The following is a 27773-nucleotide window of genomic DNA, read 5'->3' as shown; positions in this document are numbered from 1 at the left end:
CTGAGAGCGTGACAGAGCCCCAGGTCCAAGGGCTGGGAGCGATGGCCTGGTCCCCCCTGTGCCCCCGCAAAGCACATCACTGCTCCCACACCACATACACTATTTGAAACTGATGCACCTACAAGCTCTTGGCTGATGTGACTGTAGGCACATGTAACAACACAGACTTAAAAATATCTAACAGGCTCCCCCCGTAGCTAATGAAGGGGAAAATGGAAGAAAAGCAGCAATAATTCTACTCATGACCTGCAAACACTAATGCCTAATCTTTTTCTCGGGGAGTTGGAGCAATAGCGTGAAGAAGAAAAGACAGGCATTGGTGGTGATACCTTTACTCCACAGGTTGCTCCCAAGTAAAGCAGCATGCCTTTGTGCCAGGCACTGCCTCAACACCACAACCCCAAACAAGACAAGATTTTTTTTACAAATAAGATTAGTTATTGCTCTTTCAAGACATTCCTCAATACTGAACACACTGCTCCACTTCTGTGTTCCAGAGCTCTGCTAGCTGTAAAGAAGAGTTAGGACCAGTACTTTGCACTGCCAAGTTCAGATCTTTGGATGGAAGATAAAAAGGAAAGTAGTATTACAGAGTACAGCATGATATCTCTCACATAAACAACTTAAAAATCACCATTTAATGATAAATCTCGTCATCAGGAGCATCAAGCACAGCATGACTGTGCCGAGGGAGTGGGGAGTGGATGAAGGTAAGATATCTTCTCTTTCTTGAAATTTTTAATAAAAATGTAGCAATGAGACTGAGTTTATTTTTGTTAGGAAATCTGCAGAATAAAATTATTTCTGTTACTATATCCAGGTGCTTTACACATGTATGAGTCTAGTTATTTGAGATTCAGCATAGATCTGCTCTTGAAGTTATAAAAGCATGTTCCTACTTCTTCAAGAGAGGGCATGGCCAGCTTCCATTTAATATGGACAAATATGATTTCAGCATTATTCATCGCTTCAATTTCAATAATGAAATGAAAATTATTCCTGAAGCTGAAAGTTTAAAAATCTAACTACCTCCCATTATTTTCCAGTCCTCTAGAAGCTGGCATCCTCCAAGAGATTTAATGGACAATAAAAGACTCTCCACTCCCCATCTCAAAACACTAAGGCACTCTTCCTGTAATGACCGGTTGTCTCCTTGGATAACACAGACAGCAAGATGCAAATGCAGCCACCACTGCATGCACTTTATGGGAAAAGTACCTGCAAGAGCTCTTCAAGTTGAAAATTTTATCTATCACAAGCCTTCACTGCAGAGCCAGTACATCTATATCAATCCATTTTGAGGTTACATCTTTTATACTTCAAACATTTTGAACAAAAATCTAGAGATCATCCAAAAAAGCTTTAAGTGATAGTATCACTGGAAAATCACTGAGAACATTACTGAAAGCCAACTGTCCAGTATCTACAAAGGAGAGGGGGAAAGAAAAAAAAGTTTTGGTTTTTTTTTTGAGACTTGACTTCATGGTGCCAAAACTCTTCAGTAAAATGGGTCAGTACTAGCATTGATACCTTTGAGAGTGCAACCATGTACTTTCAGATACTTCAACTTTTACTTCAATGCTTCCAAAACCCTAGCAAGTTCTTTAAGAGAATCAGAGAACTCTTGGACATCCACAGGGCTCACTGCTACCAAGGCTTTCACAATAGTCTCTAGTGTAACAGCGTATTCATCTCCTGGAATCGAGGCAATAATTTGCTAAGCACATCTTTCAGCAACACTGAGGGCTTAAGCAGTGACAGTGCCTCAGTCCAGTCACCTACCCAACTGCATCAATAGTTTTGTGCTGTTGATTGGATCAGGGAACCAGTCCAAATTAAAAATAAATAAGAGGGAGAAAAAGAACACAATTCTCTTTGACCCAAAGCAGACTCCTGATTTATTACTCTGCTGCTAGTGACAAAACAGTTTTAGAGTAAGAAGGAGGAGATGGTTAGAGACTGGTGAAACCCAGATCATCAGTGCAAGGAAGGTTCTATCTACCATAGCAGCCCAATTACTGCATACTGTAAAACCTCTAAAAAAGTATTTCAAGGCAGTGTTTTGATTGTTTTGCAGAGGAAAATCAATCTCCCACCTAGGGTCTATGGTTACATTTCAATAACATCAGAAAAAAATAATTTAAAAAACCATGTCCCTCTGCAGAAAACAACCTTTAAGGAAAACCCCAGCACTCTTCCATAACCAGAACAATGCTCTTCCCGCATCAACAACACTGCCAGGAGGTTTAAAAGCCTTTGCCAGCTTTTCAGAGGGAGATTCTTCTGGTAAGTATTGGGTTTCAGCAAATCACTTTCTCTTTCTCTCTCAGACCAGAGTCACTGCCACATGTTTCCTTACCTTTTATGAGAAACTTAAAATAGAGACTGCAGTTTTCAGAATTTACAGCTCAGGTGGACCAAGTTCCTTCAAGTAGCACATGTGATAAAGATCTATTAAGGAGGATAGCCCCTCTCTGAAAAGACAAACCTTTGAGGATTTGTCTCCTTGCTCAGCCATACCAAAGGCTGTGTCTGTGCCCTGTCCTTTGACCCGGGAATCACAATGGCAATGTGGAGGCATGACAAGACCTGTAGTTCCCTAACAACTGGGGAAAACCACAGAGAACAACCCACAGGGAGTGGATTATAGTCTCAAAAGTTCTTAAAACATTTTCCCATTTATTCTGGGAAGTGGTTCAGAGTTCATCAGAAAACTCTGAAAACAGCAACATGAGGTAGCACATGATTCACATCCAATCCTTAGATGTTGCTTTCTAGACAAGTGTTCAAGGCAACAAGGCTGCACCCTACTAAAATGCTCATTTTTATAAAGCTTTAATAGAACGTTAAAGTCATGATAATTAGGGCTCCTATCTCGTTCTCAGAGCCTACAAATTGCTGGTCAACATTAAAAAAAGTATTTTTTAAACTAAATAACCTGGAGAATATTTTGTTTCCTTCTTCCTTTACCAAATGATTAAATAGAGAGATCAGAGGCTCAGATTTCAGCAACAGATGCTTTATTTTAAAGTCTTAATTCTTCCTGGCAAAACTCTGATATGTCACAAGATTGGCTTATTGATTAAAACATGAATATGTATCCCAGGTAACTTTTGCTTTGAAATAATGAGATTGTAATCTGACTTGCAACATAGTTGTTACTCCTGTATCACCAATGAACACAATCTTTTATTATCAGCTTCTGAAATCCTTTGCACAATCTGGTTCTTCAGCACAGTGTGGTTTGCACTCACAGTGGCACCAAAGTGTCTCCTCTTAAAATGCCATTCCCAGTTCAAAACTGTTGCAATGCATTTAAAAACTACACAAGGAAAAGAAAACATGCTGCACAGTACAGCTTTCTTGCACTCCGTAATTGACTTAATAATTTCCATAAACCCCAGTGAGAAGTTACCAGTTTGTCAATCTATACTCTTCCACACAGCAGATTTTGGGAAAATGCTTTGAAAAGGCTGATTTACTAATTCTGCCCTAGCTACCACTTCAGCAGCAGATGTCATCTAGCCCAAGAGAATCATCTCATTTAGAAGAGCAAAATGCAGCTAACAAAGCTACTCTAAATTTAGTTCCACCACCAAGGAAGGAATATTTATGAGGACATGGCAAAAGTTTGTGTTACCAGTACAGGTGCAACCCAAATACCTCATCTACACCAACATGAGTTGCTACTAGGTTTAAAATAAAATACTGAATTATGGATATACACAGAGCCTACTATATCTTGGTACAATTGCTAGAAACTCCATTAAGGTCATAAACACAGAGATAGCTGACAAGAAGCTCAACAGAAGGATAGATGTTCTCCCAGTAGCAGAAAATGCTCTTAACAACTACCTGTGGGATTATGAAAATAGGCTACTTAAGTATCTGCTGCTATTAGTGATTCTGCCTGCCAGATCTACGAGAGTTTTCATTTTGATTGCATGCTTGGAATGTTTCTTCTTTTATCAAGGGAATATAAACACCATTGTTTGGGGAGGACAAACAAAAAGCATCTCCTCAGCAGGGACAGCAGCCACCCTCACAAGCCCAGGAAGAGCATCAGTGACCTGTGGTGTCAGCGTGTCACAGAGGACACAGTCACTAAATCACTACAGCGGTCACTTGTGAGTGCAAGTGGCACAGACAGAGGTGTCTGAACACAAAGACATCTCCAATCCAGGGACTTCACCAACCACACAAAGAAAAGGAGATTAAACATCCTGGGGAACAATGAAGGACTCCTGCCAACACCACTGCTTAAAGTGCTCTAAGAAAGAAAATTCCGCCTGATCATCACATGTGATCCTTTTCCCTAAAATTACACATTTTTCTTGTATTAGTACACTGTTTTGACTTTTTTTCCTCCTTTACTTGTGAAGGAGCTACTATATTCAAGTGTTTACAGAACTTACCATTTTTCTCACTCTTTCACCCCTGCCATGTCACTGTCATAAAACTCCCTCTTGATTCCAAAAATACTTTATACAACCCTGTTGTGTTCACATGAAGACTTTGAGGACCATCAATAAGATAAAGGAGCACAAGATGCATCCACTAAACCAAAATTATAGACTGCATCTTAGGTTTCTAGAAAACAAAGGTTTGAGTGATTAACATGTAATGATTTCTGAAATTAAATAATTGCAGAGAAACAGTGCTGCTTAAAGAAACCAAGAATTCCATGCTAACAAAAATTAGAGGTAATTATAATGTGTATGTAAAGGGCACAGCATTCTGAGTGTTAAATCACCTTTAATTATGTTTTCTGGATTTGTAACACTGACATTTGAATTCCTAACACTGCACTGATACTCCACGTTAAATCAAACATGCCAACAGCTCTATTCTGAATCACCTTGAAGGCTTGCAAAACAGAGCTGTGTTTGAACACATTTATCTTTTTCCTTACACTCTTTCAGCTATTGAGTGAGACCACAATGTATACTTCTGGAGTCATAATTGGTCACCAAAGCAACAGCCTGGATGCCAAAAAGCAGGATTTCAACTCGACTGCACAGGGTGGTGGAAAGAGAAAGGTGATTACAATACCTCCATTGTAGCCTTGATCCTGTGACTCAGACCCTCGGTGAACTACAAGTCATTCATGCACTGAATCGAAAATGAGTAACAGAGAAAGCAACTGAAAACAAGACTTTGTTTTCTTTTAACTTCTGTTCCTGGTACTAATGGCCTTTGAAGGGTCTGGGCATTAATCCTGGATTGCAACAAGAGAGATGAGAAAGATCCCTACCCAGATTTTTTTCCTCTTTAATAAATTCTCTAGAAGTTGTCAATTTTCTATTTATTACCAACCCTCAGAAAAGGAGGCCTGCATGCTCCATGGTTAGTGCACAGCACTGACAGTAGATCTGGAGTTCCTTCAGCACAAAGTAAAACCAGACATTTACACACCAGAGGCCTTTTCTCATGTCATCAGCAAACTGTGACTGTATGGATCGTGAAGAAATACCCACTTCTCATACTATTATTCCTTAACCCCTTATAAAGAGCTTAGGTTTCTTTCCAGCTCATATTCTGCTATACGAGGACTGAGATGGGATATTTGTTTTCTTTTCCCCTTTCTTAGTGATGGCCTTTTCCTCCCATATGCTAAGGCAGCTGTTTACCAAGTTTCACAATCCAGCTAAAAGAAGCTAAATTAAGAAATTTCCTTTGCTTGCCTCCTCTGTTTTAAAGGTGTTATATTACTCCCTTTGCAGTTTGTGGTTCAAGAACTGCAGCTGTTAGGAAAAAATGTATTTATGTACATAAACACATTATTGAAAATATTTACATTAATTCAACTGTGACGCAGAACCCTGTCCAGCTAGATCGCTGGTCACTATGGCTCAGCTGTTGCAGAGCTGGCAAGGCCAGGGCTGAGGATGGGGAATGTTTCACCAGCACTTTTCCTGTGTGCCCACCCTGCCAAAGCACCAGCACATTTGGACCACCCACCCCAGTGCCTGAGCAGCAGCAAATACCCTTCTCCATCAAACCCATCCACATGCTCTGCTGCTGCTGCTAGGGAGGAAGGAGAGATGAAGGGAGATAGCACCACCGGGGTCAAGTGTCCCTCCAGGCAGAGGTCAGCAGCTAACTGGGCACGCAGAAAGACAAGAGCAGCAGGGCTGGGCAGGGAGCTCCAGGAGCAGCGAGGTCCTGCCAGCCCCAGTGCCCTGCTGGCCGTGTTCATCACTGCCCCGGGTGTAGTGAAAGCACTGCCTTCCTGCTGACCTCAGGCTGACAGCACAGCTTTGTGAAAGGTGTCTAGCAAATAAGATTTGCACTTCCAAAACCTCCAAGCAACTCCCAGCTGCTCCTTTCAAACCTGCCATGTGCCATGTATTTCCTCTGTTTCCCAGGTAAGAAGAGAGCTGCAGACATCCAGCATCAAACTCTCCAGCAACAAAAAGCGTCTGCTGTAACAACTCAAAACAACAGAGTAAGAAAGGTGGTTTGTCACAAAGTGACCAGTGTTAACCCTGACTGCCACAGCAGTTTCAGGTATTGAGGAACTATACCAAGAATTGAAAGTCAACCTTTAAGGATTTCAGAAGTTAATTGCCCACAGCTTTGCCTCTCTGAGGTTTCTACATGTTGAAAGCACACGGCTTTAACTAGCAGAGCATGACAAAGAAGCAAAGCCTACTAAGTATCTCCACAACAAATCTGCAAGAGTTGTGGCAAACACTGTAAGCAAAAGACAGGTTAGGCTGGGATTTCTGTTTTCACTTTGTGATGACCTAAAAAAGATCAGTTTTACCTATATAGATAAGACAACAGGTGACTACCTCACTCCTATGAGTAATAATAAAGATTTGATTTGACCTCATTTTAGCTGCATTGGAGAAAGGCATCTCAACATCAATAATAACAAAACAGTTAACACCAGCACTCACTGAAATGTTTCTGTATCTGCCAACCCTAAATACCTTACAGTCTGCAGATGGGATGGTTTTATTGTTTTTAAATACACATAGGCACGTACTTCTTAATTACACTTTAAACCAAGAACAAAGGTCACACATATGCTCTTAGCAAGAGGCAGCTATGCAGCCACTATGTTCTGTAAACAACTCCCATCACTTCAACCATTACCAGTAGACCTTTAGACTTCTGCATTTCTTGGCCCTTTTCATATTGGAAAAACATCATTAGAACAGATTAAAAGTGCTATTCCAGTCAGACCACTTATCTAAAGCTTGAAGAACATGTGTACCTGCAATGCTCTACTTCAAAACAAATGATAAAATCGACTGTTCAGACTCTTAATCTTGGAAAAAAATATTCTCTCTAATCAGAGACTACTAAATCTACTCTCTCTTCTATTAAAACTATATATTTACATAATCATAGAACTGATTCAAAGGTGCATTTTTAGGATGGATACACAGAGCCCTCACATGTGTTCATATATGATGAATTAGATTAAATAACTTTAATAAGGAAAGAGTGTACATAAAGCACAGTTTTACAATTAACATATGCTTTATCTCTTTTTTCTAAGGTGACATTTAAGCTATATGCACATATCAGAGCCCTTTATCTCACAATGCCGTTTTCCCCTAGAGTATTCATGTCTCACTTCAATAAAATATCAGCACACGCGGGCTTGAAACTGGCTTTACCTGCAGCAGAGACAATTCCCAGACTATCAATTTGTTAAAGCATTGGGAAAGCTGTAAGAACAATATTGATAGATGGGTTCTCCCACACTTTCCCTGAACAAGCATCTGCTCTGAAGCCACCTTCCCCACAAATTAGTCTTTGCAGAGTGAATAGACAACAAATCCATTTCAGTCTTTGAGACTTCAAAAGAGTTAGCATGGGGTATTTCAGGTTTTGGGGTGGGTTTTGTTGTTCTTCTTGTTGTTGTTTTGTCCATCCTGCTTTCCCTAAAGTAAATTAAACTTTGAACCGTGATTTCAGGAAAAGGTAAACTTAGCCATCAGTGCAATTCACTTCTCTGGGATTTCAGTAACATTCAGGGGTTTTACTCGGTGTGTAAAATACCCAGACCTGTTTCCAGAACTCTGAAGATACAACCCATGGGCAATGCTCATCCACAACCAGCACCTTGGGTGTTTGCAAAGTCTGGGGACTATACTATCACCAAGTATATACTTTTGGTTTAAATTACTTTCATCTCATTTGCTTTCCCTCTTCATATCTGCAGGAACAGACATAGCTTTAGGTCTTCTTGCAGAAAGGTCCTGCCATAACACTACAAAACTAAGGACAAAAGAATACCAACTCAGTTCAACAGGACAGCATCTGACCTATTACAATTCTCAGGAGGAAGCCAGGGATGTACTCGGGGAATGGAGCTGTCCACTCCCACCTTATCTCTGAACTGTGGTTTTAACCTTGAGCCTATATTTAAATTGAGGGCTCATATTAAGCAGCAACGAGCACTCCCAACCTCAGGACATCAGTGTCCTCAGCAGCAGAAGGTACAGCATGTCTGTTGTCATTACCAGGTGTGCTTTAATTACTGCTATTACCAGCAGCCAGGGAAGGGCTGCAAGGCAGCAACTCTTTAAAGAGAAAAGGCAGAGCAGGGCAGCAGATATTACTCCAGCAACTGTAAATACTTTGCCATCTGCAGAGTCACTGGAATTAAATAACAATTTTGAAAATGCTCATTTATTCCCTGTCCACACTATGCACATAGGCACCTATGCTGACCATAGTGCCATGGTATCATCAGCATCTCCACAGCTGCCTGATCCATGGGCCACACAAAGTAAATACAAAGAAATATAAGCAGAGGCACACTCATGGGTGGAGCAAAGGCTCGCCTATACATAAAAACAAACAATACTTCAACCAACTGTTATTTTTATCCGTATGTAAACAGAACCGCAAAGAGAAAGTAAATGTTCTGCCTTGCTCTTGCTGTAAAACTATGGGAAGAGAATTATCTAGTGTGGCAAAGGAAGGTACATTTCTTAAGAACAGAACTGAAAATCCAATCCCTGCACAAAATGTGGAGTGTGAGACACTCAGCCACGGAAAGGGCTCCTGCAGATAAAATGATCTCAAATCTATTAGGCCATTCTATAATGGATACAGCTGCCAGCATCTGCTATGATGCCAGAAAGCAGTACAGGCTTTGGAATCAACACCAGATCTCTAGGCAGTGCTAGGGACTGCACTGAAAATGCACATGGCTTTCAAATAAAAAAAAAAAAAAAGCTACATGAATTTCTGAAAAATTCTACAATATGGTACCAGGATCAACAAATTCAGTGAGAAAAGGTCAGGGCAATTCAGCATTTTGGAAAAAATCCCACTTTCCCACTTTAGTCTCTGTCCTGACTGTGGACCAAAAGGCAGCAATGCCAAGTGCTGTCTGCCAGGCCAGGAGAGGCAAGAAGATTCCCCCCCTACCCCCTGCTTGGGGGCAACAGGGACCTGCAGCCAGCTGGGGCTGGGGAAGAAGGTGTGACAGCCAGGGCAGCTCCAGGGACATCCAGAGGGGTGAGAGCTCCTGGACCATTAAGGGAAGCCTTGCTTTTGCCACCAAAATTAGCATGTTAGAATAACTGAGATTCAGAGACTCTCTCCTGTTTCTGAGCAGGGATCAGGGGTTTTTCTCATCACTAGAAATGACTTACTCTGATCTGATTCAGCTTTTGGAAGACAGTGAAAAGCCCTGACTTCCAAACAGTAAGTTTAACAGATCTGTGCTTCAAAGTAGGTGGGTTAAACTACAAAGAATTATTCATTCTCCACAGTTACTGGCCACTGCCATTCCTTTAACAGTGGGATACCCATCTAACACATACAGACATCAATATACATTAATTTAATCCACAGGTCCCTCTGCCCCTGGATAAAAGGCCAACTTTAACCCTATGCTGCTGCTGGAAGGACAAGAAAAGCTCTGCAGGAGCAATGGAAAGACCTTGTTTCTTCACCTGAAAGCACCCATAATTAGGAAGTGATGGATGTTGCTAGTAAAAGTGAGTGATGTTTTTCAGGAGGTCTCTCATCTGTAACTGCACTGTTTTCAGATAAAATAACCCTTTCTGTCAGGCAGTGTCAGGAATGTCTACAGCCTATCAGTCACTGCTATCCAATAAAAGATATGACGTTTTTGTCATAGTATCTGTAGTGTACATTGTATCAGCCCTCCCTCATTGTGTGCCTCATCAGTCAGGGTCTCCACCCTGGCAACACCAATAATCGGTGCTCCTGAGATACACAGATAAAGTGAAATTTTAAAAAAACCTCAATCCCATTGCATGTGATACACAACTCCTTTTGAACAAAACACCTTTTACAAGCACGTAAAATCATATTTGCCATCTGGACTTAATGACTATCAAGCAAAACTCAGGAGGAAGACCCGCTCACCACTGCTGCATGCTGGCCTACAAAGCGGAACCACCGCAAGAAATAGCTTGGAAGGAAGTCAACAAGATAAGCGGGATCATTTCCAACTCGGACACCATAAAATTTCACACTGTAACAACTTCATTTACAAGACTTTGACAAACATTAAACAAGGAGAGCAAATATCTAACACAATTAACTGAGATTACACATATGGCCTAAAGTCTCCGTGCCACTGTGCAAGTGCCAGGAGAGACTGTCCCAATAGGGAAAATGGGGCAGCTCTGTAACCTAAGTGCTCCTGCAGACTGTCACAGTATCACAGAAAATAAACCCTGCACCACCACAGCTCTGAAGCCTCGTCAGCTTTACAGCATGGCTTCAACAACAAAATAAAACCAAAATCCCCATCAAAATGATTAAGGAAATGGGACAGATGAGCTAGACAGACCGTGAGCCTTTGGGAATTTTTTATGTGATCCCTGTCAAGCATCCTGGCTATGTTTTTAACTGATTAAATCAGACCTTGACAGAAATCTTAAGGGTCAATTTCTCAATATTCTAATAATTGCATGGAATTCTTGCTAAGGTTCTTGCAACAGATGACCACTCTGATGACAACACACTCCCTTTCTACAGGTCACCTTACAAAATTCGATGGAGCTTGAGAGTTGATGTTTCATTACCTAAAAAAACATTCTTGATCTTTAAACACAATGTATATTAATATTTAACCACTGCATGTTAGAGATTACATATCACTATTACAAGCTCATAGCTATTACTTTTGAAAAAACACTTTGCAAAAACACTAAGAAAAAAATAGATGCCGATGTCACTGATCACATGTTTTCTATTTATTGTGATGGGAAATAATCAGCTTCTCTGATTAGATATATGTTTATTATATTACAAGGCAACAATTTCCTTCAAGCACCCAATCCAATCCATGTGCTTGGCACAAATGTTTCTTAAAGGCTAAAAATATAAACACCTGTGTCCTAGGAAATACACTGGTGCTTCTAACAAACAAAATCCTGAAGCATAGAAGAAATTTAAACATTTGATTACACTGTTTCCTCTTGACACCTGACTGAGAAAACAAACATTTTTATTTTATTAAGGGAGACTAAGGGAAGCAATCCCAGTAGTATCTGGCCCTTCTGAACCACTGATTACCAGGAGAAGCACTGCCACTCACCTGAGACACACATAATTCAAAAATTTCATCCTCTAAAGATGAGGAAGGAAGTAGCTTATTAAAACTCTGAATAAAGCAGATGGGAAAGCACCTCAGCATGTCCAAATCCATGCACAAAGCAGGAGTAACTCTGAAGTCAGACCATGCTGTCCAGAGCCTTGCCCAGTTGATTTCTGAATGGCATCTAAAATGGGAGCACTGCAAGCTCTCTGGACTCTTGCTCAGTGCTCTTCACTCTGAAGCTGAGCTATAGGAACTTTCCTTGCTGCACTCCGTGCACTTTCCCTCTTATCCTTTCCCCACGCTCCCCATGGAAAACCTGGACACTGCCATCACCCCACCCACCTACCCAGAGTGGGTGACCATGCTCAGACCCTCCCTCCCCCACAGCTTGGTAAGCACTGCTCCCCTGGACCCCACTCACGTGTCTCCTGCTCCAGTCCCAGCCACCCACAGTCTTCTGCCTGATTCATCTGGTTCTGGCACCTAGCTGGACTTGTGACCACCAGTGGGATTCAAGCTTCCCCATAAACTAGGACCACCTCTTGTCCATCCCTTGGCTGAGATGGCAACTGACCACTTGGTCTCTCCATCCACAGGCTGGTCAGACCCAGCTCCAGCAATACCCACTTCCCATCCTAGCCCCCAACCTACAGCCAGCCCATGTTCCCTGCTGCACCATCCTGGCCACAGCACCATGTCTGGAGCCTCAGCAGCACTGACAGCAGCACCATTACCTTCAATTACAGAACTGGGCACTCCAGATGCAGCAAGTCCTCTCTGAAAGTGTCAGCTTGGGCACAGGTGGTGATCCAGCGCCTGTCCCAAAGCAGCTTTCCTGTGCTCTGCAGCCCTGCCACGTCCTCACCGCTTTGTATTTCCTCATTTCAACTCATTAAGTTGTAAGCTGCAGATTTCCACATGCCTTTTCAATCTACCATAGCCATTTAACTCTGAACTATGCTTCGTAGTGCTTGAGCACCTCTCAGTCTGGACTTACTTACAGATTTAGTTAGTATTCCCTTGTCCACACCAGTAAAGAGAACAGCAAATAAAGCTCAGCCCAAGACAAACATGGGTGTATTCACACAATTCCTCATGCCATCTCCCTTCTTCCCCTGATTTTCACAGTAAATTATGGGTAACTACACTTCAAACATGGTCCTTAAACAATTCTTTGTTTACCATATTATTAAATACATATATTTCCTTATTCCACAGAAATGTCACGAGGCTTTATCAGAAATTACTGAAGTTACAAGGTAACATCACAGGTACTGCTATCCCAAGTCCTTATTTTCTTATCCTCCAGATTCCTAGAAACTGATTGAAATTTTTATTCCAATTCTCTAAGCACTGCAGCTAGACTAACTAGTAAGTCTGTAATTCCCTGGATCTCCCTTTTTCAAACTGAGGTAATACCATTGCCCTTTTCAGTCCTTCAGGATCTCTCCTGGCCTTCCCAATTTCTAAAAGATAATTGTAAATGGTTCAAAGGTTGCTTGGCTAGTTGCTGATGTACCCTAGGGCAAATTTCATCAGGCTCTGCCTATTTGAATACACCTATCTTATCTCCTTTTTCTGATCTATCCTTTTTCTACTCTGCACTTTACTCCTATCACCTTGTTTAAATTAATTTGAATTAATGTGAAGACACACTCAAGCAATACAATAGCTCAATAGCTACATTACATCTTTTTTTTTCCCCCCAGCAGTAACGTTAGCAAGAAACCAACTCCACATCATGCATGTACTATGACTATGGCCTTCTAGAGATACAGAAGAACATTTACAAAGATTGGTCTGAGCTAGACTGAAGACTTCAAATGTTTTAGACCAATCCTTAACCTAGAATGTTGAAGGGAAAACACTAAGAAATGTCAATAAACTCCCTGCCTGTGCAGGAAGACTTAAAGAGAAATTCTGACTGCATTTTACAAGGGACTCTTTTTCAATTACTAAATCAACCTGGTTTAGTTTTATAAGTTAAAAAAAAAGAAAAATAATCCAACACTTCCCCAGTAGATAAAACATCTGATAATCAAATGCACAATTTCCTGCTGATTGCTGAAGTTACTCAGCACTGATCACTGCCAGGGGTATTGAATTAGACTGACCACTGGTCCAAACCAGCAAGTCCCACTCCTCCATGAACACTGACAGGTATCCTGAAGCACATACGATTTTAATGCATCCACCTGTTCTAGCCAAAATTTACCTTTCATCAGCTGGAAATTATCATCCTCATGGCTGAGATGTAGCAAGACACTGCAGAATCACTGCTAGTCTGCTTCTATGCAAAGCAAAACAGACAGCTTTAGATCATCCTCTGTGATTTCTATTTTGTTTTTCAGCAAAATGAACTAGACATGGTTGTGTGCTGTTACCACGTTTCAGCTGAAGCACAGTAACTTCCTAAACTGCATCATTTCCATCCTCAAAGACACGTCAAGGCTCTGTTCTGTGATCCCCCAGGCAGAAGATGCAATGTTAATGGAGATTCTGGCTGTCACTTTTAAAAGCAGTTAATGATTTGAATGTCTCTATTTCTAGTGTACCCAACTTGAAGTTTTTTACAAGGTCCAATTTTCAAGAAATGATGAACACTCAAAAGCTGCTGGGTGGAGGTTCCCACCCCACTTGGTGTTTAAATCATTTTACCCAGTATTTCTACCTAGAAAATCCTTTTGCAAGACTTAAGCCCTAGTACTAGTCAAAAGAAGGGGGAAAATCATATTCTTTTGCTAGCTGTGATGAAAATGCAATAAATCCATGCATTCTTCCAGTTACACAAAATACAGCAGCCTACCCTTGAATATGAATCTGTGAGTATTTTCTTCCAGAGTGATACACTGAAAACCTTCTCCCACAAAATACTATAATCAGCTTTCAGTGAAACCTACTTTACTGGACATAATATAAAGCTTGATTTCCAACACTGTCAGGACAGAAAACCCACCCCATATTTCCAATCCATATACTGCTAGTACTTGGCCCTACTGCAAATGCCACCATCAGTAATCCCTGTCTTGCTGCCTGCCTCCCCTGAAAAACGGATCATAATTAGCAGAATCCCTGGATCTCATCCTCGAGTTAATGATGAATAAAAACAAGGTATGAATAGAGAGAACAGTCAGAACAGTAAAATACTGCTAAGTCTCTGCTGCTGCTCCTTATTCCACTAGTGGAAAAATTCAGACTCTATTTTAGTCAGAGGAGTTTGGTGTCATGCAATTGTTCAGTCACAGCTCAACAAACCTCATTATTTCAGGCCTCTTTAGAAATCCCGAGTTTTGCCCGAGAGTACGATGGGATGCGGATCCGCTTGCCGTGGCTCTGTGCCCCAGGAATGGCACAGCTGGTGCTCATGCCCAGCACAGCCCCGGGAGCTGGCACAGGCACCAGGAAGCCCAGCAGAGCCACAACTCCGTGCGTTTTAATCCATCACCCCGCTGGGCTCTGCTTCAAACCCACAGTTTAACCAATACTGCCTGGTTTCAGCCAAGCCTGTGCTGATAGTAGAGAGAACGAAACCAAGTTAATTAGAGTTAAATGTAGCCTCAAAGGAGATCTCAGCACCAAAACTCCTTATGCACATTAACTTATATAACATGTATTTTTAATGAGTTCAGCACTTGTCTCGGGTTTAGGAAACACACACATGGGGTGGCAGCTATTCAAAGCCGTTGCGCCAGAGCATGAGCAAGTGCTGACTCTGCAAGATGACAAGGTTATGTTGCCAGTTATGGAGATTCTACTTTTATTGCACAACCCTCAGATAACTAAATTTAAATTAAACAGGTGAAGTGACAACACAAAAGCCACCTACCAATATACTCATCATAAAATACAAAAGGAAATGAAAAAGACCAGGGGGCTAAAGCTCATGTTCAATTTTGCAAATATGTTTAAATCTTGTAACATCTCCAGCATCTCCTGAGCCTCTTTTTCATAAATAAACTTCTGAAAATATGTATCCCTGTAGACAGCTAAAGCAAACACCTTCAAAGCGGAAGGGAATTTTACAAGTGCAAATCTGGAGCTTTAAACCCCACCCTTCCATCTCCACATGTATTCTCCAACACTCACCATGTCAAGCCAGGTAAATGGGCAGTAGTAGCCTTTGGCTTCCAGTATATTAAAGAAATGACTTATTTGTGAGATAAAAGGACTTGCAAAGACTCTTAGGTCCAAAAAATATATAGTCATATATAAATAAGGCTGAACTATGCCAACAAATTCTGCCAATGCCCTTTTGAGCCTGTCATTTAAGTACAGCCAGAAAACTCTGTTTGCTGGATTACAGTGAAAAGGGGTAACATAATTATAAGTATGTTCCAGCCAATATGGCATTAACACACAATTAAATCACTTTGACTCACAGAAGTATTGTGCCAACATTTTTTGGAAATATGTAACCTCTATTACAGAAAACAACCCTTCAATTAGAATATGGTATCGTAATACATTTTCCAAAATGTAAATAAACTAAGGAATAAAAATGTTCAAAGTATTGTAAGAGGACAATGTGACCCAATGACAACAGTTTTACACTTTAAAGTCAGAATGAAAAAACCTAACTGTGTAAAAGTCTCAGTTTCAACTACAGTTTCAATGGCAATGCTGCTTGTATAAAATCCCCCAAACCATGATCACATATATGTATAGTATTTCCCTAGCAATAGCCAGTTCTAATGAAAAATCTTTACTTTGTTTTTCTTTTAATCTTTTCAAGCAGTATTCACTTTGATAAATTTCTCAACTTCATGACTGTAACATTCAAATGGATAGGTATTTTTGTATATCCCTAAAAATGCAATCATACAACAATTTTTGTTTAAATGAATGACAAAAGACTGCTCCAGGACACAGTGTTGTCTCAAAACTCCTGAAAACTTAATCTGTATTCCGCTAATCTAGGTTACAGTTTATCTTCAGGGGTTCTCCTGTAACATCATTCCTTGATGCTTTAGATTCATCCTGATGTGATTGAAAAGGCTTCCTTTTCTTTTTTTCTCCCATTCATCCACTTTGTTCCTAGGCTCCCCTATCCCCTCCCCAAAAATAATTATTAAGGAAATTATTTTAAAAGAAAACCCTACAGATAAACCATGACCTAGAACAGGGTGATTCTACCCAATTTATGTTCCAGAAAGTTGATTTACTTTAAAAGATATTACTGCTTGCCACTCAAACTGTACTTTCAGCCACATATTTTATTGACTGAGTCCGTCATCTTTTCTCTCCTGAAACCTGAGTTTACTTTAAGAATGACAGAATACTTTCCCAGGGTCAGCTGAAAGCATTCATAACTGCACATACCAGAAAATAAGAGCTATAAAACTAAGAAGCCCTCAAGGACAGCTGTTTTGCTGAGGAGCTGCATGACCAAGCTGCTGCCTCAGCTCCCGTGTAATGTCACTTCTCCTGGTTCAGTTCTGTCACCACATAGTGCCCTCCCAGGTACTCTCCATCTCCAAACCAAGACTGCTCTAGGATGCTTCCAGACACAATACAAAACAAAATGCAGATGATTAGTTAAGAAATGTGAACTTAGCATGACAGATGCTACCATAATTCAGATACTGTCGAGGTTTGTAGCTCGCCAAGTCTGCCTGTCACCGGGATGTACTCAGCCCTGCTGCCCACTGCCAGCCTGCCTTCATGCTGACAGCTCCATGGGACAGGTGAGCCTGCAAGGAAGCTGGTGGCCAGCAGGGAATCTGACCTGTCTGTACCTCTGCATCCTCAGCACCTGCTCGTGTCCTGTCTCCTGAGCTAAGGGAGCAGGGGATCCAGTATTCAAACTCTGCTCTTCAGTGGGCACAGCAGCCTGGAGCCTTCCTGCTCACCCTCCTGCCTGCACCCAAGTGCAATCACGCCAACCCGGGCTCACCTCTGGGGAAAACCAAGCATGCCATACAGCACACCAACACATCCTGCCCTGCTGCTGCTGTGAAACAACGTTTCTGAAAGCAGCCCTCCCATTATGTTGTCTCCTCATAACCTCTCAGGCAGTACATCCCAAACCCTGAGCACCACCTCCAGCTGCACCTGCCACTGCCCAACCCACACCAGGTGCCGGCAGGATCTCCTCCACAAGGTCTGAGCCCAGAAGCCCTGGAGCAGCTTTTCCCCACCCCAGGACCACATCAGCAGTACTTTCAAACACACACACACACACACACACACACACACACACACACACCTACCATGTGTGCTTCTAGCTCTGCTTAAGCAGCAACACCAGTTCTCAAGTTAGAGAAATCTTGCTTGATTCAGGCATCAGCATCTTAGCTAATGAATTTCTGGTACTCTTCTACACTCAACAAATACTGGGCTGAGTAACATATAGCCTAATTGACTGTTAAGGTCACTGGCCAGCTCTTTAATCTTATTTAGTACACTCTGAGACAGTTCATGAGTCATTAGGGCCTTATTCTTGGGGACACAAGGACACGTAATACACACTAATAAAGAGCATAAATGTGATCTAGTACATGTAATTTACAGATTGTGAAATTAGAAAGATTACATTAAATATTTTTTGCAATGTTATATTTTTAATATTTTTTATGCTTTTACATACAATAAAAATATTTTTCAGAGCCTGCTGGTGTATTCCTAACTTACAACACTGCTAGAACTCTAAGAAAATTCTTTAAGTAGTAAAAGCCATACCTTAAATACCATCTTGAAGAGGAAAAAAGGGCTCAAGGGAGACTTAATTTAAAAATTCCTTACTTAAAAGGGGAAAAAAAAAAAAAGACATTTTTCAAGCTGTTATTCTTTATATTTGATTTTATGATGGAAATTGTAATTCAGTGCACACACATGACAGAAACTTTGCAATACATTTGAAAGGGATCAGCATCACTAATCAGGTACTGAAATCCAATTTCTGGCAGAATCTGGGAGCTCAAAGCTGCACATTTTAGCTGGCTTGGAAAGATCTTTGAAAAATAAAGTTAAACAGTAATTATACATAAGTGTGCTTGAGAAACTTTACACCTGTCTTGACATGAATCAGATCTTTGCATGGATGATGAAATTCTTGGCATTGCTTTAGGTGATTGAGAAGGCATTAGCTTAGGCAGGGTAAGAATTCACCAGCCACAAGCCTAGACAGGTAGGATAAAGGAGTTACTGACTCAAAAAGGCAGGGCAGCTTATCTGTGGAAGTCTAAACATGCTAATAATTTGACATAAACAGATCTCCTGATATTTTTAGAAAGGAATCTCAACTCATAAGTAACAATGTTAAAAAAAGGACACCAGTATCCCTAATCATATTTTCCACAGGTCCTCCCAGCTCCTTGGAGATTACTGTCACTAAAACTCAGACCAGAGAAGGGAAAAGAAAAAACAAACAAAGAAGTAAAAAGAGGAAGAAAGAAAAAAAGCCAGAGATAGGTAGCTGGGTATGGGATTAGGGCAATAATGAACTTGTTGGCAATCAGTGTTTGACTGCTGGCTATGTTACAAGACTCCTGCAACCTTTGTCTCCCTCTGCCTCAGATCCCAGTCTGTAAAACCAAGTGATAATATTTCCTTACCTCACAGGAACGTTCTCAGAATAAATCCATAAATGCCTGGAAGACACTGAGACACCACTGTGACAGAGGCCATAAAAATACCTAGGGGAAAAACAAACAACATAAGAATATGTGTCGTAAGTGACCAAAACAGCAAAGACATTCACAGATTAAAGATACAGCAAAGATTAAAATGTTGCTTAATGACATGAATTCTCCACCCTGAGGAAGAAGCAGTTCACTTCAGCACATATTCCCATACAGCACACCTAAAATCATGACAGCAAGGAACAATTTTCCCTTTTCTCCTTGCACATGACACCATCATGATAATCCACCACCAGATGCAAGCAGGAAAGATGTTTACAGATCATTAGCTTAGCCCTCCACGACAGGTATCACATCCAAGAGCCCAAATGACAGCAACAGAGCCCCACATACTGACAATGCTCTTCCTCAGCCTACACATCCAATTCTAACTACAGAGCTGAGTTCCTCCAGTAGTTAAAAAACTTTCAGCCTAACACTTATTCCTGAACAGCTTTTATCCATTTGTTTTCATGCCAACATTGATCCAGCAGCTTAAACAGCTTTTCCCTCTCCCTGAAGTTTATTTCCCTGACAATAAAAAATGAACTATACAACCTCCCTGTCAGGGCCCATTTGCCCACCCAAATCAAGCAAGTTCTTGGAGTTTGCTCACCGGTGACTCCCCATCTTTGCTACTACCTGTCTCCTGTATCACCCCACATCTGCCCAATCCCATCCTTGTGACTTGCTGTCACCTTGCAACTGCCCCAAGATGTGTTTCTCCAGCATTTTCAGCTGGTAACCCCATCCATCCCACGCAGTGCAGAGCAGAAGCTTCTCTCCAAATGCCTTCTAAGGTTATGACCCAGCAAGCCATCACCATGGAGATACATCCCACTTCGACTGCTCTGGCTGTCAAGCTCTTTCTGAAAGACTCCCTGACCTTTCACAGCACTGACCGTGTCTCCTACCTGTCTGACCTCTGAGCCCTCAGGGCACTGCTCTGGGGTGCCAGGGACATCACAGGGAATGTGCATGGTCTCCCTAAAAACATACCTTCTATCTTCAGTGTCAACTCAATCCACAGCTGATGGCTTCAACTACACCACTAAGCATACTTTAACATGAGCCAAATGACTACAGCCCTCAGAAGGATAAGTGATTCAAAATTATGCAAATGCACAGAATACATTATTTAGTCTTTATCATCTACAAAGCACACATTTTGTAAACAGTTTCAGTCCTCTTATGGAGAGTGTGACAGTGCCCTGAAATTTGGATGTCTGACAGTTGCCGCATCATGTACTGACCATCATATCCCTGGTGGGAGAGGGTTTGCTCCAGTTCTGAGGTGGGACATGAGGCTTGAACAGCCTGGCTGCCAGTGCCCCCTGTGCTCAGAGATGCCTCCACCTACCCCTTCATGCACACATCCCTTGGAGATCCCCTCACCAACTCAGCTGACCAGGACAACAAAAATCCCCCCAGTTTTATCCATTTCTGAGGGGAGACGGCAGTTCCTTTCCTCCTGGCACTTTGTGTGGAACCAGCTCAGGAGCTGCTCGGACAAGCACTGGAGCTGGCAGGAGGGGAACAGCAACCTCCCCCCTCGTGCTGGCAGTCTGCCCCCAGATCAAACTGGGATGTACTGGAAACCTCTGCCCGGGGAACCGAATACACTCACCTTTCCAAGGACTTGGATCCATTTAAAACTGCGCTCTAATAACCTTCACAAACAAATATATTATGCAATTTATGTTATGCAGCATTGACTTCAATGACTCTGTAGCAGTGCTTACGCTACTATATTTACTTCTGGCACACACTGGCAGCCTTCGCTGTAATTATTCTGAGCGTGCTCCTGTTCTAAACCTGGAGGTCTTACCCTGCCAATATCTATGCACAATGCTCCTCAGTACGTTTTCCGTAACTCTGACCACACAGTCCTCCTTTCTTCTATCCCTGCAAGCTCCATTGTCTAGAACATGTCTTAAGCTTTTCCCCCTTTCACAGAGGGTCCTGATTTTATACCCCAGCACCTGTCTCTTAATATCAGATCACCAACTTCCACCTTCAGCTGTCCCACACTGTAGGTCTCCATCCCTCAATAGAGAATTTTAGACAAGCACCCTGGCACCTCCTGCCAAGCTCCCTGAAATTTGAAGAAGGCCCTCTTTTAGGCATACACACATCCACCTTGAGCCCCATGGCGCAGATCGGTATACTAAATAAACAGAACAGAGATTATAGAGATTTGTTTTCTCCCTTCCCCCAGACTAACAGGATGACCATTTCAGTACTGGCTCTTTCCACTCTCTTCATCAGTCTTTGCTTCAGGAATGGCAGTTGCATCAAGTGGAATTTATCCAGCAGTAAGTGGTTTGTTAATTCCCAGGATACACTGCATACAGAGAAGGATACTTAAGCTACTTAAAAAGCAACCCTTTATTAAAGGCATAAAAATGCTTGAAATTTCTCTAAGCCAACACTTTAAATTAATGACTTCATTTAAATATATCAGTCTCTGCTGCTAATTGTTATACTGCTTTTTATGCATTCTTTCAAACCTATTCCTTGGAAACCCTATAGAATTTGCTATAATTCTAATGCACAGTTGCAGTCATTCATGGAACACACTCCTGTATTTCACTAGAAACTTCTTTTTCCCAAAACCTTAAGTGGCTTTTTGCATTTGTGTAACAGGGGCAGTTCAAGTCAACTATTCTCAGCTACACCACAGTGACACTACTGCTACAAAAGGAAGAGGAAACATATCACTAAAAAAAATAAAAACAAATACACACAAAAAAAACCCACCCCAACAACAAAAACCAACAGAAAACCCAAAAACAAACCACCAAAAGAACTCCAAACCACCTCTTCTACATTGAAAACATTAAGATGAGGTTAGAAAATATTCTCAGTCATATTAAGCACTGTTTAATAAGCAATTGAAGATTCCTGGAAATCCCTACCACAAGAGGACCTGTGCACACCAAAGTGATCACTTCTGTTCTGAATTTCTTTGCGTCTGTTCATCTGACAGTTATATTTAAAATTTTACACTGATTCAGTTTTGGATGTCTTAACTGACTGTATAAAGGAGATGTTCTGCTTATCCAGGGAAAGGGCATATAAACATTAGGTATTTGCTGTTGAGGATTAAACATTAACAAAAAAAATTAATCAGCAGTGACGAAAGTGGTGATGGCAGTTCACTGGAGATAACCTCCTCCGTGCAGCAAGCTGCAGTCTCCATCTGCTAATTTGGGCTGCTGGAGGCCTCGAGTGACGAAAGAGAGACCATACCAACAGAATTTTAGCACACTGCAGTACACACAGCTTCCCCCCTCCCACAAGTTAAACTCGAGGCCATCAGGAGCAGTGGGGAGGCTGCCAAGAGTAAGTGCCATGCTGCACGTCCCCTGCAGCACCCTGAACAAGAACTCAGCACCTCCAGCTGCACCTGGACACGTCTGCTGCTAAAAACATGAGCACAACCTCCATGGGTTTTGCCAATTTCCACGTGCCAAGCTGGGAAGATTTTCTGGAACTCTTCAAGGCTGAGTTTTCCATCTGTGGAGACAGTGTTTACTGAACAAACACCAGCAGCCATGAGCTTTCTATGCAGCATCAACAACGGCAAGAAATTCCTCATCTCTTGGTGAGCTCCCATGCTGGCTGATGCTGCAAGCACTGCAAGGGGCCAAGAACAGCCACAACTTATCACAAGAAAATGGCAAATTGTGAAAAACCTGCATCACAAGGTTACCTGCCTAGGCACAGCTCCATAAATACATCAGTCTAACACAGACAGAGGTTAAAAACCTATTATCTTTCCCAAATGACAGTGTGAACACATGTTCAATGAAACACCCCTCCTCACCAAGCTACAAAGTAGATTCTGCTCTTTCAGTTCAACAAATACAAACCACAGGGAGCTTTTTAAATGAAAGCATTATGAAGATTACATTTAGGCAAGTTTGATCTACTGTAAAACACTCACACACAACATTAAGAGGTAGAACAACCTTTAACACCTGCTTTCTCTTCAAACATAGCACTACCTCTGTGCATGGTTTGGCTCTTAATGGGATGAAATCTCAAGCTAATTTGTATGGTTTACTCCACCAGCAAAGAACATCTCAAATGCTTGGGATCTAGCATTCCACTAATACTGAACTGGATATATCTATAATACTGAATATATATAATACTGAATAATCTTTTAGGAGTGTGTACTCCACAGCACAGCTCAGCCAGCTGCCACCCTGTGGGACAGATCCACACAGCAGAGGATATTTTCATGCTGGTGTGAAATGCTGTGACACAAGAGGAGGTGCAGCAGCTGGAAAAGCATTGCATGATCCAAGCAGTGTTGAAAGTCATCATCATAAATATTCACAAGCGGACAGAATTGTTTTCTTACTAACAGCACATTGTTAGTCACAAATATTAATTAGTTTCTAAATGTCACCTGTTACTCGGCCCTCCCTCTGCCATGTGACATGGGCTCCATAGCTGGCTTGCAGACTGTCCACACTGCTCAGAGATTTAATGATGTTTCAACTTCCAGAGCTCACTCAGCTACCGGGAGGAGAGGAAGGGAATAATTACTTACTTATGTCTTTCTCTGCTGACCTCTCTGGCGGATGAAACGAGCAGCTTTAACAGCCTCTGAAGGGAGGCTGGTCCAGTCCTCCTCAGATGGGAAGGATGACAACTGCACTAGTACAGGTCTTTGGCATGGAGAATGACTTTAAAGATCCAAACTTCAAAGATCTCAGTGAGGGGAGAGTTCAAACTCAAAACTTCTCCCCAATGGAGGGAAGAAAGCTGCAAATGCAATCAGTCGTGTTTCCAGCGATCACTCTCACTTCAGACAGAGCTGAGGCACCAGGAATTGCCTGTCACATCCTACAGTATAAATAAACCACAGACTGCCAGGAGGAAAGCTGTTACAAACCTTGGCAATTTTCTCTGGATTTCTTTAGATCACTTCTTCAAAGGATCTCTCTGTAGTAAGAGGTACAGGTGCAGACAGACAGCCAATATGACAGCCAATTCCTCTTCCTCCCCACCAACAACCTCCTCCTAATTACGTGCATCACCCATACCATGGGAAAGTTGGGCAGAACACTTACAGAACTGGGCAGAGCACGGACAAAATGCACATGTTAGTAGTACACTTAAGACTGAAGTAACACAGATGAATGATACTGTCTTGTTCTCTACAAACCCTGGATGGAAGATCCCTCAGACCTTTCAAACAGACTCCTCCCGCTCGGCATCCAGCAGACAGACAGGGAGGATGAGCTTATCTTGATGAATTCAAATTAAAACAAAAAAAAAAAAAAGGAACTATTTTGAGCCTGGGCTCACACTTTGCCTCACTGGAAGAGATGAACCTGGAGCATTCTCCTCACAGATGCCAGCTGAAAGGCTCAAGCTCTGAAATGCAGCATTTGGCATTTCCATCATCTCAGGAAGCAGTGCTGCCTTTTCAGTGCAAATGTAGCACGAAGGTTGTTATCCCACAGCTGCCAGACTCAATACCAAGGCACAGACACAAGCTTGTAAGATTCCAAGGGAGGAGACACAATCTATTCAACATACCTTCCTGTAACATCAGATTTTTCTTACCAGCATGTCGTCACTGGTACGTCCCAATCTGAATACTCTGTGAATGGTGTTTCTTTTGAGATCTTGTGCATCAGGCTATCAGATCCACAGAACAACTAGAGTAGAACAGCTAAAAAATTCCAGATTTTAGATGAAAAGTAAGAACAGTTTTTGCTGGAAAACATAACTTCAGGACAATTTAACCTTGTCCTTGCTAAATATGGAATGGGGAATGCAGTCAGGGCTTTATATCCTCAAGCTCCTAATAGAAAAAAAAAATTCTGATGTAGTTCCTGCAGACAGCAATAACCCAGGACTGTCAGGGTTTTCTCAGAGTTTGGACAGCCTCACATTCAAGTCCCTAAGATTATAAAACTGGGAGGGCAAGGAGCACACACACACACAAAGTCATTTTTCCAATGACTGACAAACACGGTACTCAATTTCTTAGGGACTTGAATGGCTGGAGCTGAAGTTAAGCTTCACTAGAGCTATATTTAGTTCTGCACAAATACAAATTAGGAAACACTTTCTTCCCAGTTACTAATGCAGTGTGACAGGAAACAATTATTTGCTCTGTGTCTAATGTTACCTTTGGTTAATATCTAGTTCACAGAAATAGTATATTGTATAATAAAGAACAAAGCTGATATTCTGCAAATCAATGAGAAAACTTATTTAAGAAGATGAAGAAGCATTTGAACACATCTGAGCTACACTGGTCTTAGCTATGCAGACAGAGTTAGTGCTGAGGCATCTTCTGCTTTGATAATAAACAACCAAGTCAGTTTGTTTTCCAAATTCTACATTAATTTATTCAAGAACTCTGTGGATATCTGAAGAATATCATGGTTCCCCTAAAGTGTAACACAGAGTTGGGCAGAACAATTAAAATAAAAACAAAATCTAACCCTTATGATTTCAAGTGCCAGTTTCTGTCTATGAAAAATGCAATTCTGTGTCACAAGGGAGCTCTCAGCTCAGCAATTGCTTCAGTCTTCAATCTCTACAAAACACAAAAGACAACAAAATGCATGACTCACATGAAGGGCTAGTTAGACCTTGGAGAACCAAGGCATGATTGTAAACAGGAGTCCCACGTGCCTCAGAAGGGCTCAAAAGGCTGCACTCAAGAAATCCTAGGCATGTGGCTGAGAACAAACTCTGCTCCTGCCTACTACAGCAAGAATGCCAACTAACAGGCTTGGAGTTTCTAGGCCATCCAACACAGCATCCTTGGAATTTAGGAAGAATACAAACACTAAGGAATTTAGGAAGAATACAAAACTACTGCACAAACATGTCCTTTCTTCTGGCACCACTGGGCAAATATGTGCCCAAGCCCTTTGCTATAGTGAGTCACATGAGTATTTCTAGAGCTGAAGGAGCTGACATTTCATGTTTGGCTTAACTAAGACCCAGGATAACCAGAGAGATGCACTGAGTATCAGCGTTCTGATGACCTTTTTAGTTGCAGATCCCTTTGAGATGGAAGGCAGACAAGCCCTTGGCACCATCCAAAAAACCATCAACAGCCCAGGTTTTCTTTAGCCAAAGCTGGACTACTGAAATATATGCATGTCTTTGCCTAACCATCCACAGCTTTCTTCTGGGGGTGAAAAAAAAGGAGGCTGAAAAATATGTGGTTTCTTGGTACTGTCTTTTAAAACATCAGTTATTTTGACAGTCAGTTCTTGAAGCAGGTCAGACATGGAAATTTGAGAGTTCTGGGCACAAAGCAAACAAACCTCTCAATATAAGGCAAAACATTTCTTGAGAATTCTGAACAATCTCTCTTACCTACAAGTGCCAGGTATGACTAAGTTTGATGAATAAGTTACAAGGATTTCTGGGGAGAAATGACGCCACTACTCCCACTTGTAAAAATTTAGGAACATTGCTTATGTGCTCTATCCTCTTTGAGGATCCTGTGGTAAAGGGGAAAATTCATGGCCCAACCTGGGCAACTCAAGATTTGACCAGGAATTTTACTTCAGATGCCTGTAAGGTCCCTGCCTATGTTTTACTTGCTACTTGTTTACTTTAACAAGGTAATTCCTACAGTGCTTCCTTTATTGATCAGCAAAACCTGTGCAGAGTCAAAGACTTATCTTGTCTATACTGATGGAGGGAGGGGGGCTAATTTTTTTCAGATATATCCAACTGACACAACTGATACTATTTTATCCAAGCAAAGCTGTACATCTCGCCTCCATTTCTGACAGCATTCAAAGGAGCGGGAACAATCACGGATACACATCACTTGGGTAGAGGTGCACATCAATATTCAGCCCACAGATCTTCCTAGTACCAAAGGGCAGCAGCTACGTCATTTTGTTCAGAAAGGTACCAGATTAAAGACTTTGCTCTATTTCAGCAGTACTGACACAGCTGGGCTTGCAGACCAATACACACACGAGCCTGATAAAACAAGTGGCTGGAGCTCTTCAGGGAGCTGATGCAAGGTAAGTGCATTTTCTTGCTACTTGTGTTATTCCTGTACATGTAGTACTACAAAGCAACACTCTCCATGACTAAACAGGAATAGTTGCTGTCAATGTTTACTGAAGCAACCTGATTGGACTTCCAGCATCAAGCACACGTAGGCCATGTTCACCTTCTAGTTTCCTAGAATCTTTTAAGTTATTATATGACTCTACATTGCTCCTTGACTGTCCTCAAAAGAGAGGACGCAAAGCAAAACAAGGCTCTAGCTTGGAACAAGATGAACAATTACTCTGGAAGAGACTCATTTTCACTAGAAATCTCATTTCACACCTTTTCTCACTCCTCCAAAGAGTCATCTACTTGCCCTCTTCATCACAGTGCTAAAATAATCAGGAGGAAAAGTAGGAACCTCCTTTCTGATATAGTTTCTGATATTGTACCTCCTCTCCTCAGAGTACTGAGCTTTTAGACAAATGTATAATATGAATGGAATCAAAGAACTTCTTAACAGAGGTTTATGAAATGAGGAAACATGGATGACTGGCACACAAATTATTGTTAGCTACTAAGTAATCAAAGGGATAAAGATA

General features: G+C 41.6%; 1 protein-coding gene across 47 annotated transcripts in view; it reads right to left on the bottom strand.

Moving 5' to 3' along the window:
* PTPRF (protein tyrosine phosphatase receptor type F) overlaps window positions 1-27773 on the bottom strand; it is a 376832-nt gene that overhangs the window by 267730 nt on the left and 81329 nt on the right. For 45 of the 47 annotated variants that reach the window (XM_086902277.1, XM_086902303.1, XM_086902267.1 and 42 more), the window contains exon 2: window positions 19105-19185. The gene's annotated coding sequence lies outside the window, so the exon portion shown is untranslated. Of the gene's footprint in view, window positions 1-19045; window positions 19186-27773 lie in introns of all 47 variants that reach the window. The other 2 variants (XM_086902265.1, XM_086902278.1) reach the window with 1 other exon arrangement.

Source organism: Cyanistes caeruleus, chromosome 9, assembly GCF_971803275.1.
Source record: "Cyanistes caeruleus chromosome 9, bCyaCae1.hap1.1, whole genome shotgun sequence".
Taxonomy (NCBI): domain Eukaryota; kingdom Metazoa; phylum Chordata; class Aves; order Passeriformes; family Paridae; genus Cyanistes; species Cyanistes caeruleus.
Note: the sequence above shows the minus strand (reverse complement) of the source record. Positions and strands in the feature narration are given on the sequence as shown.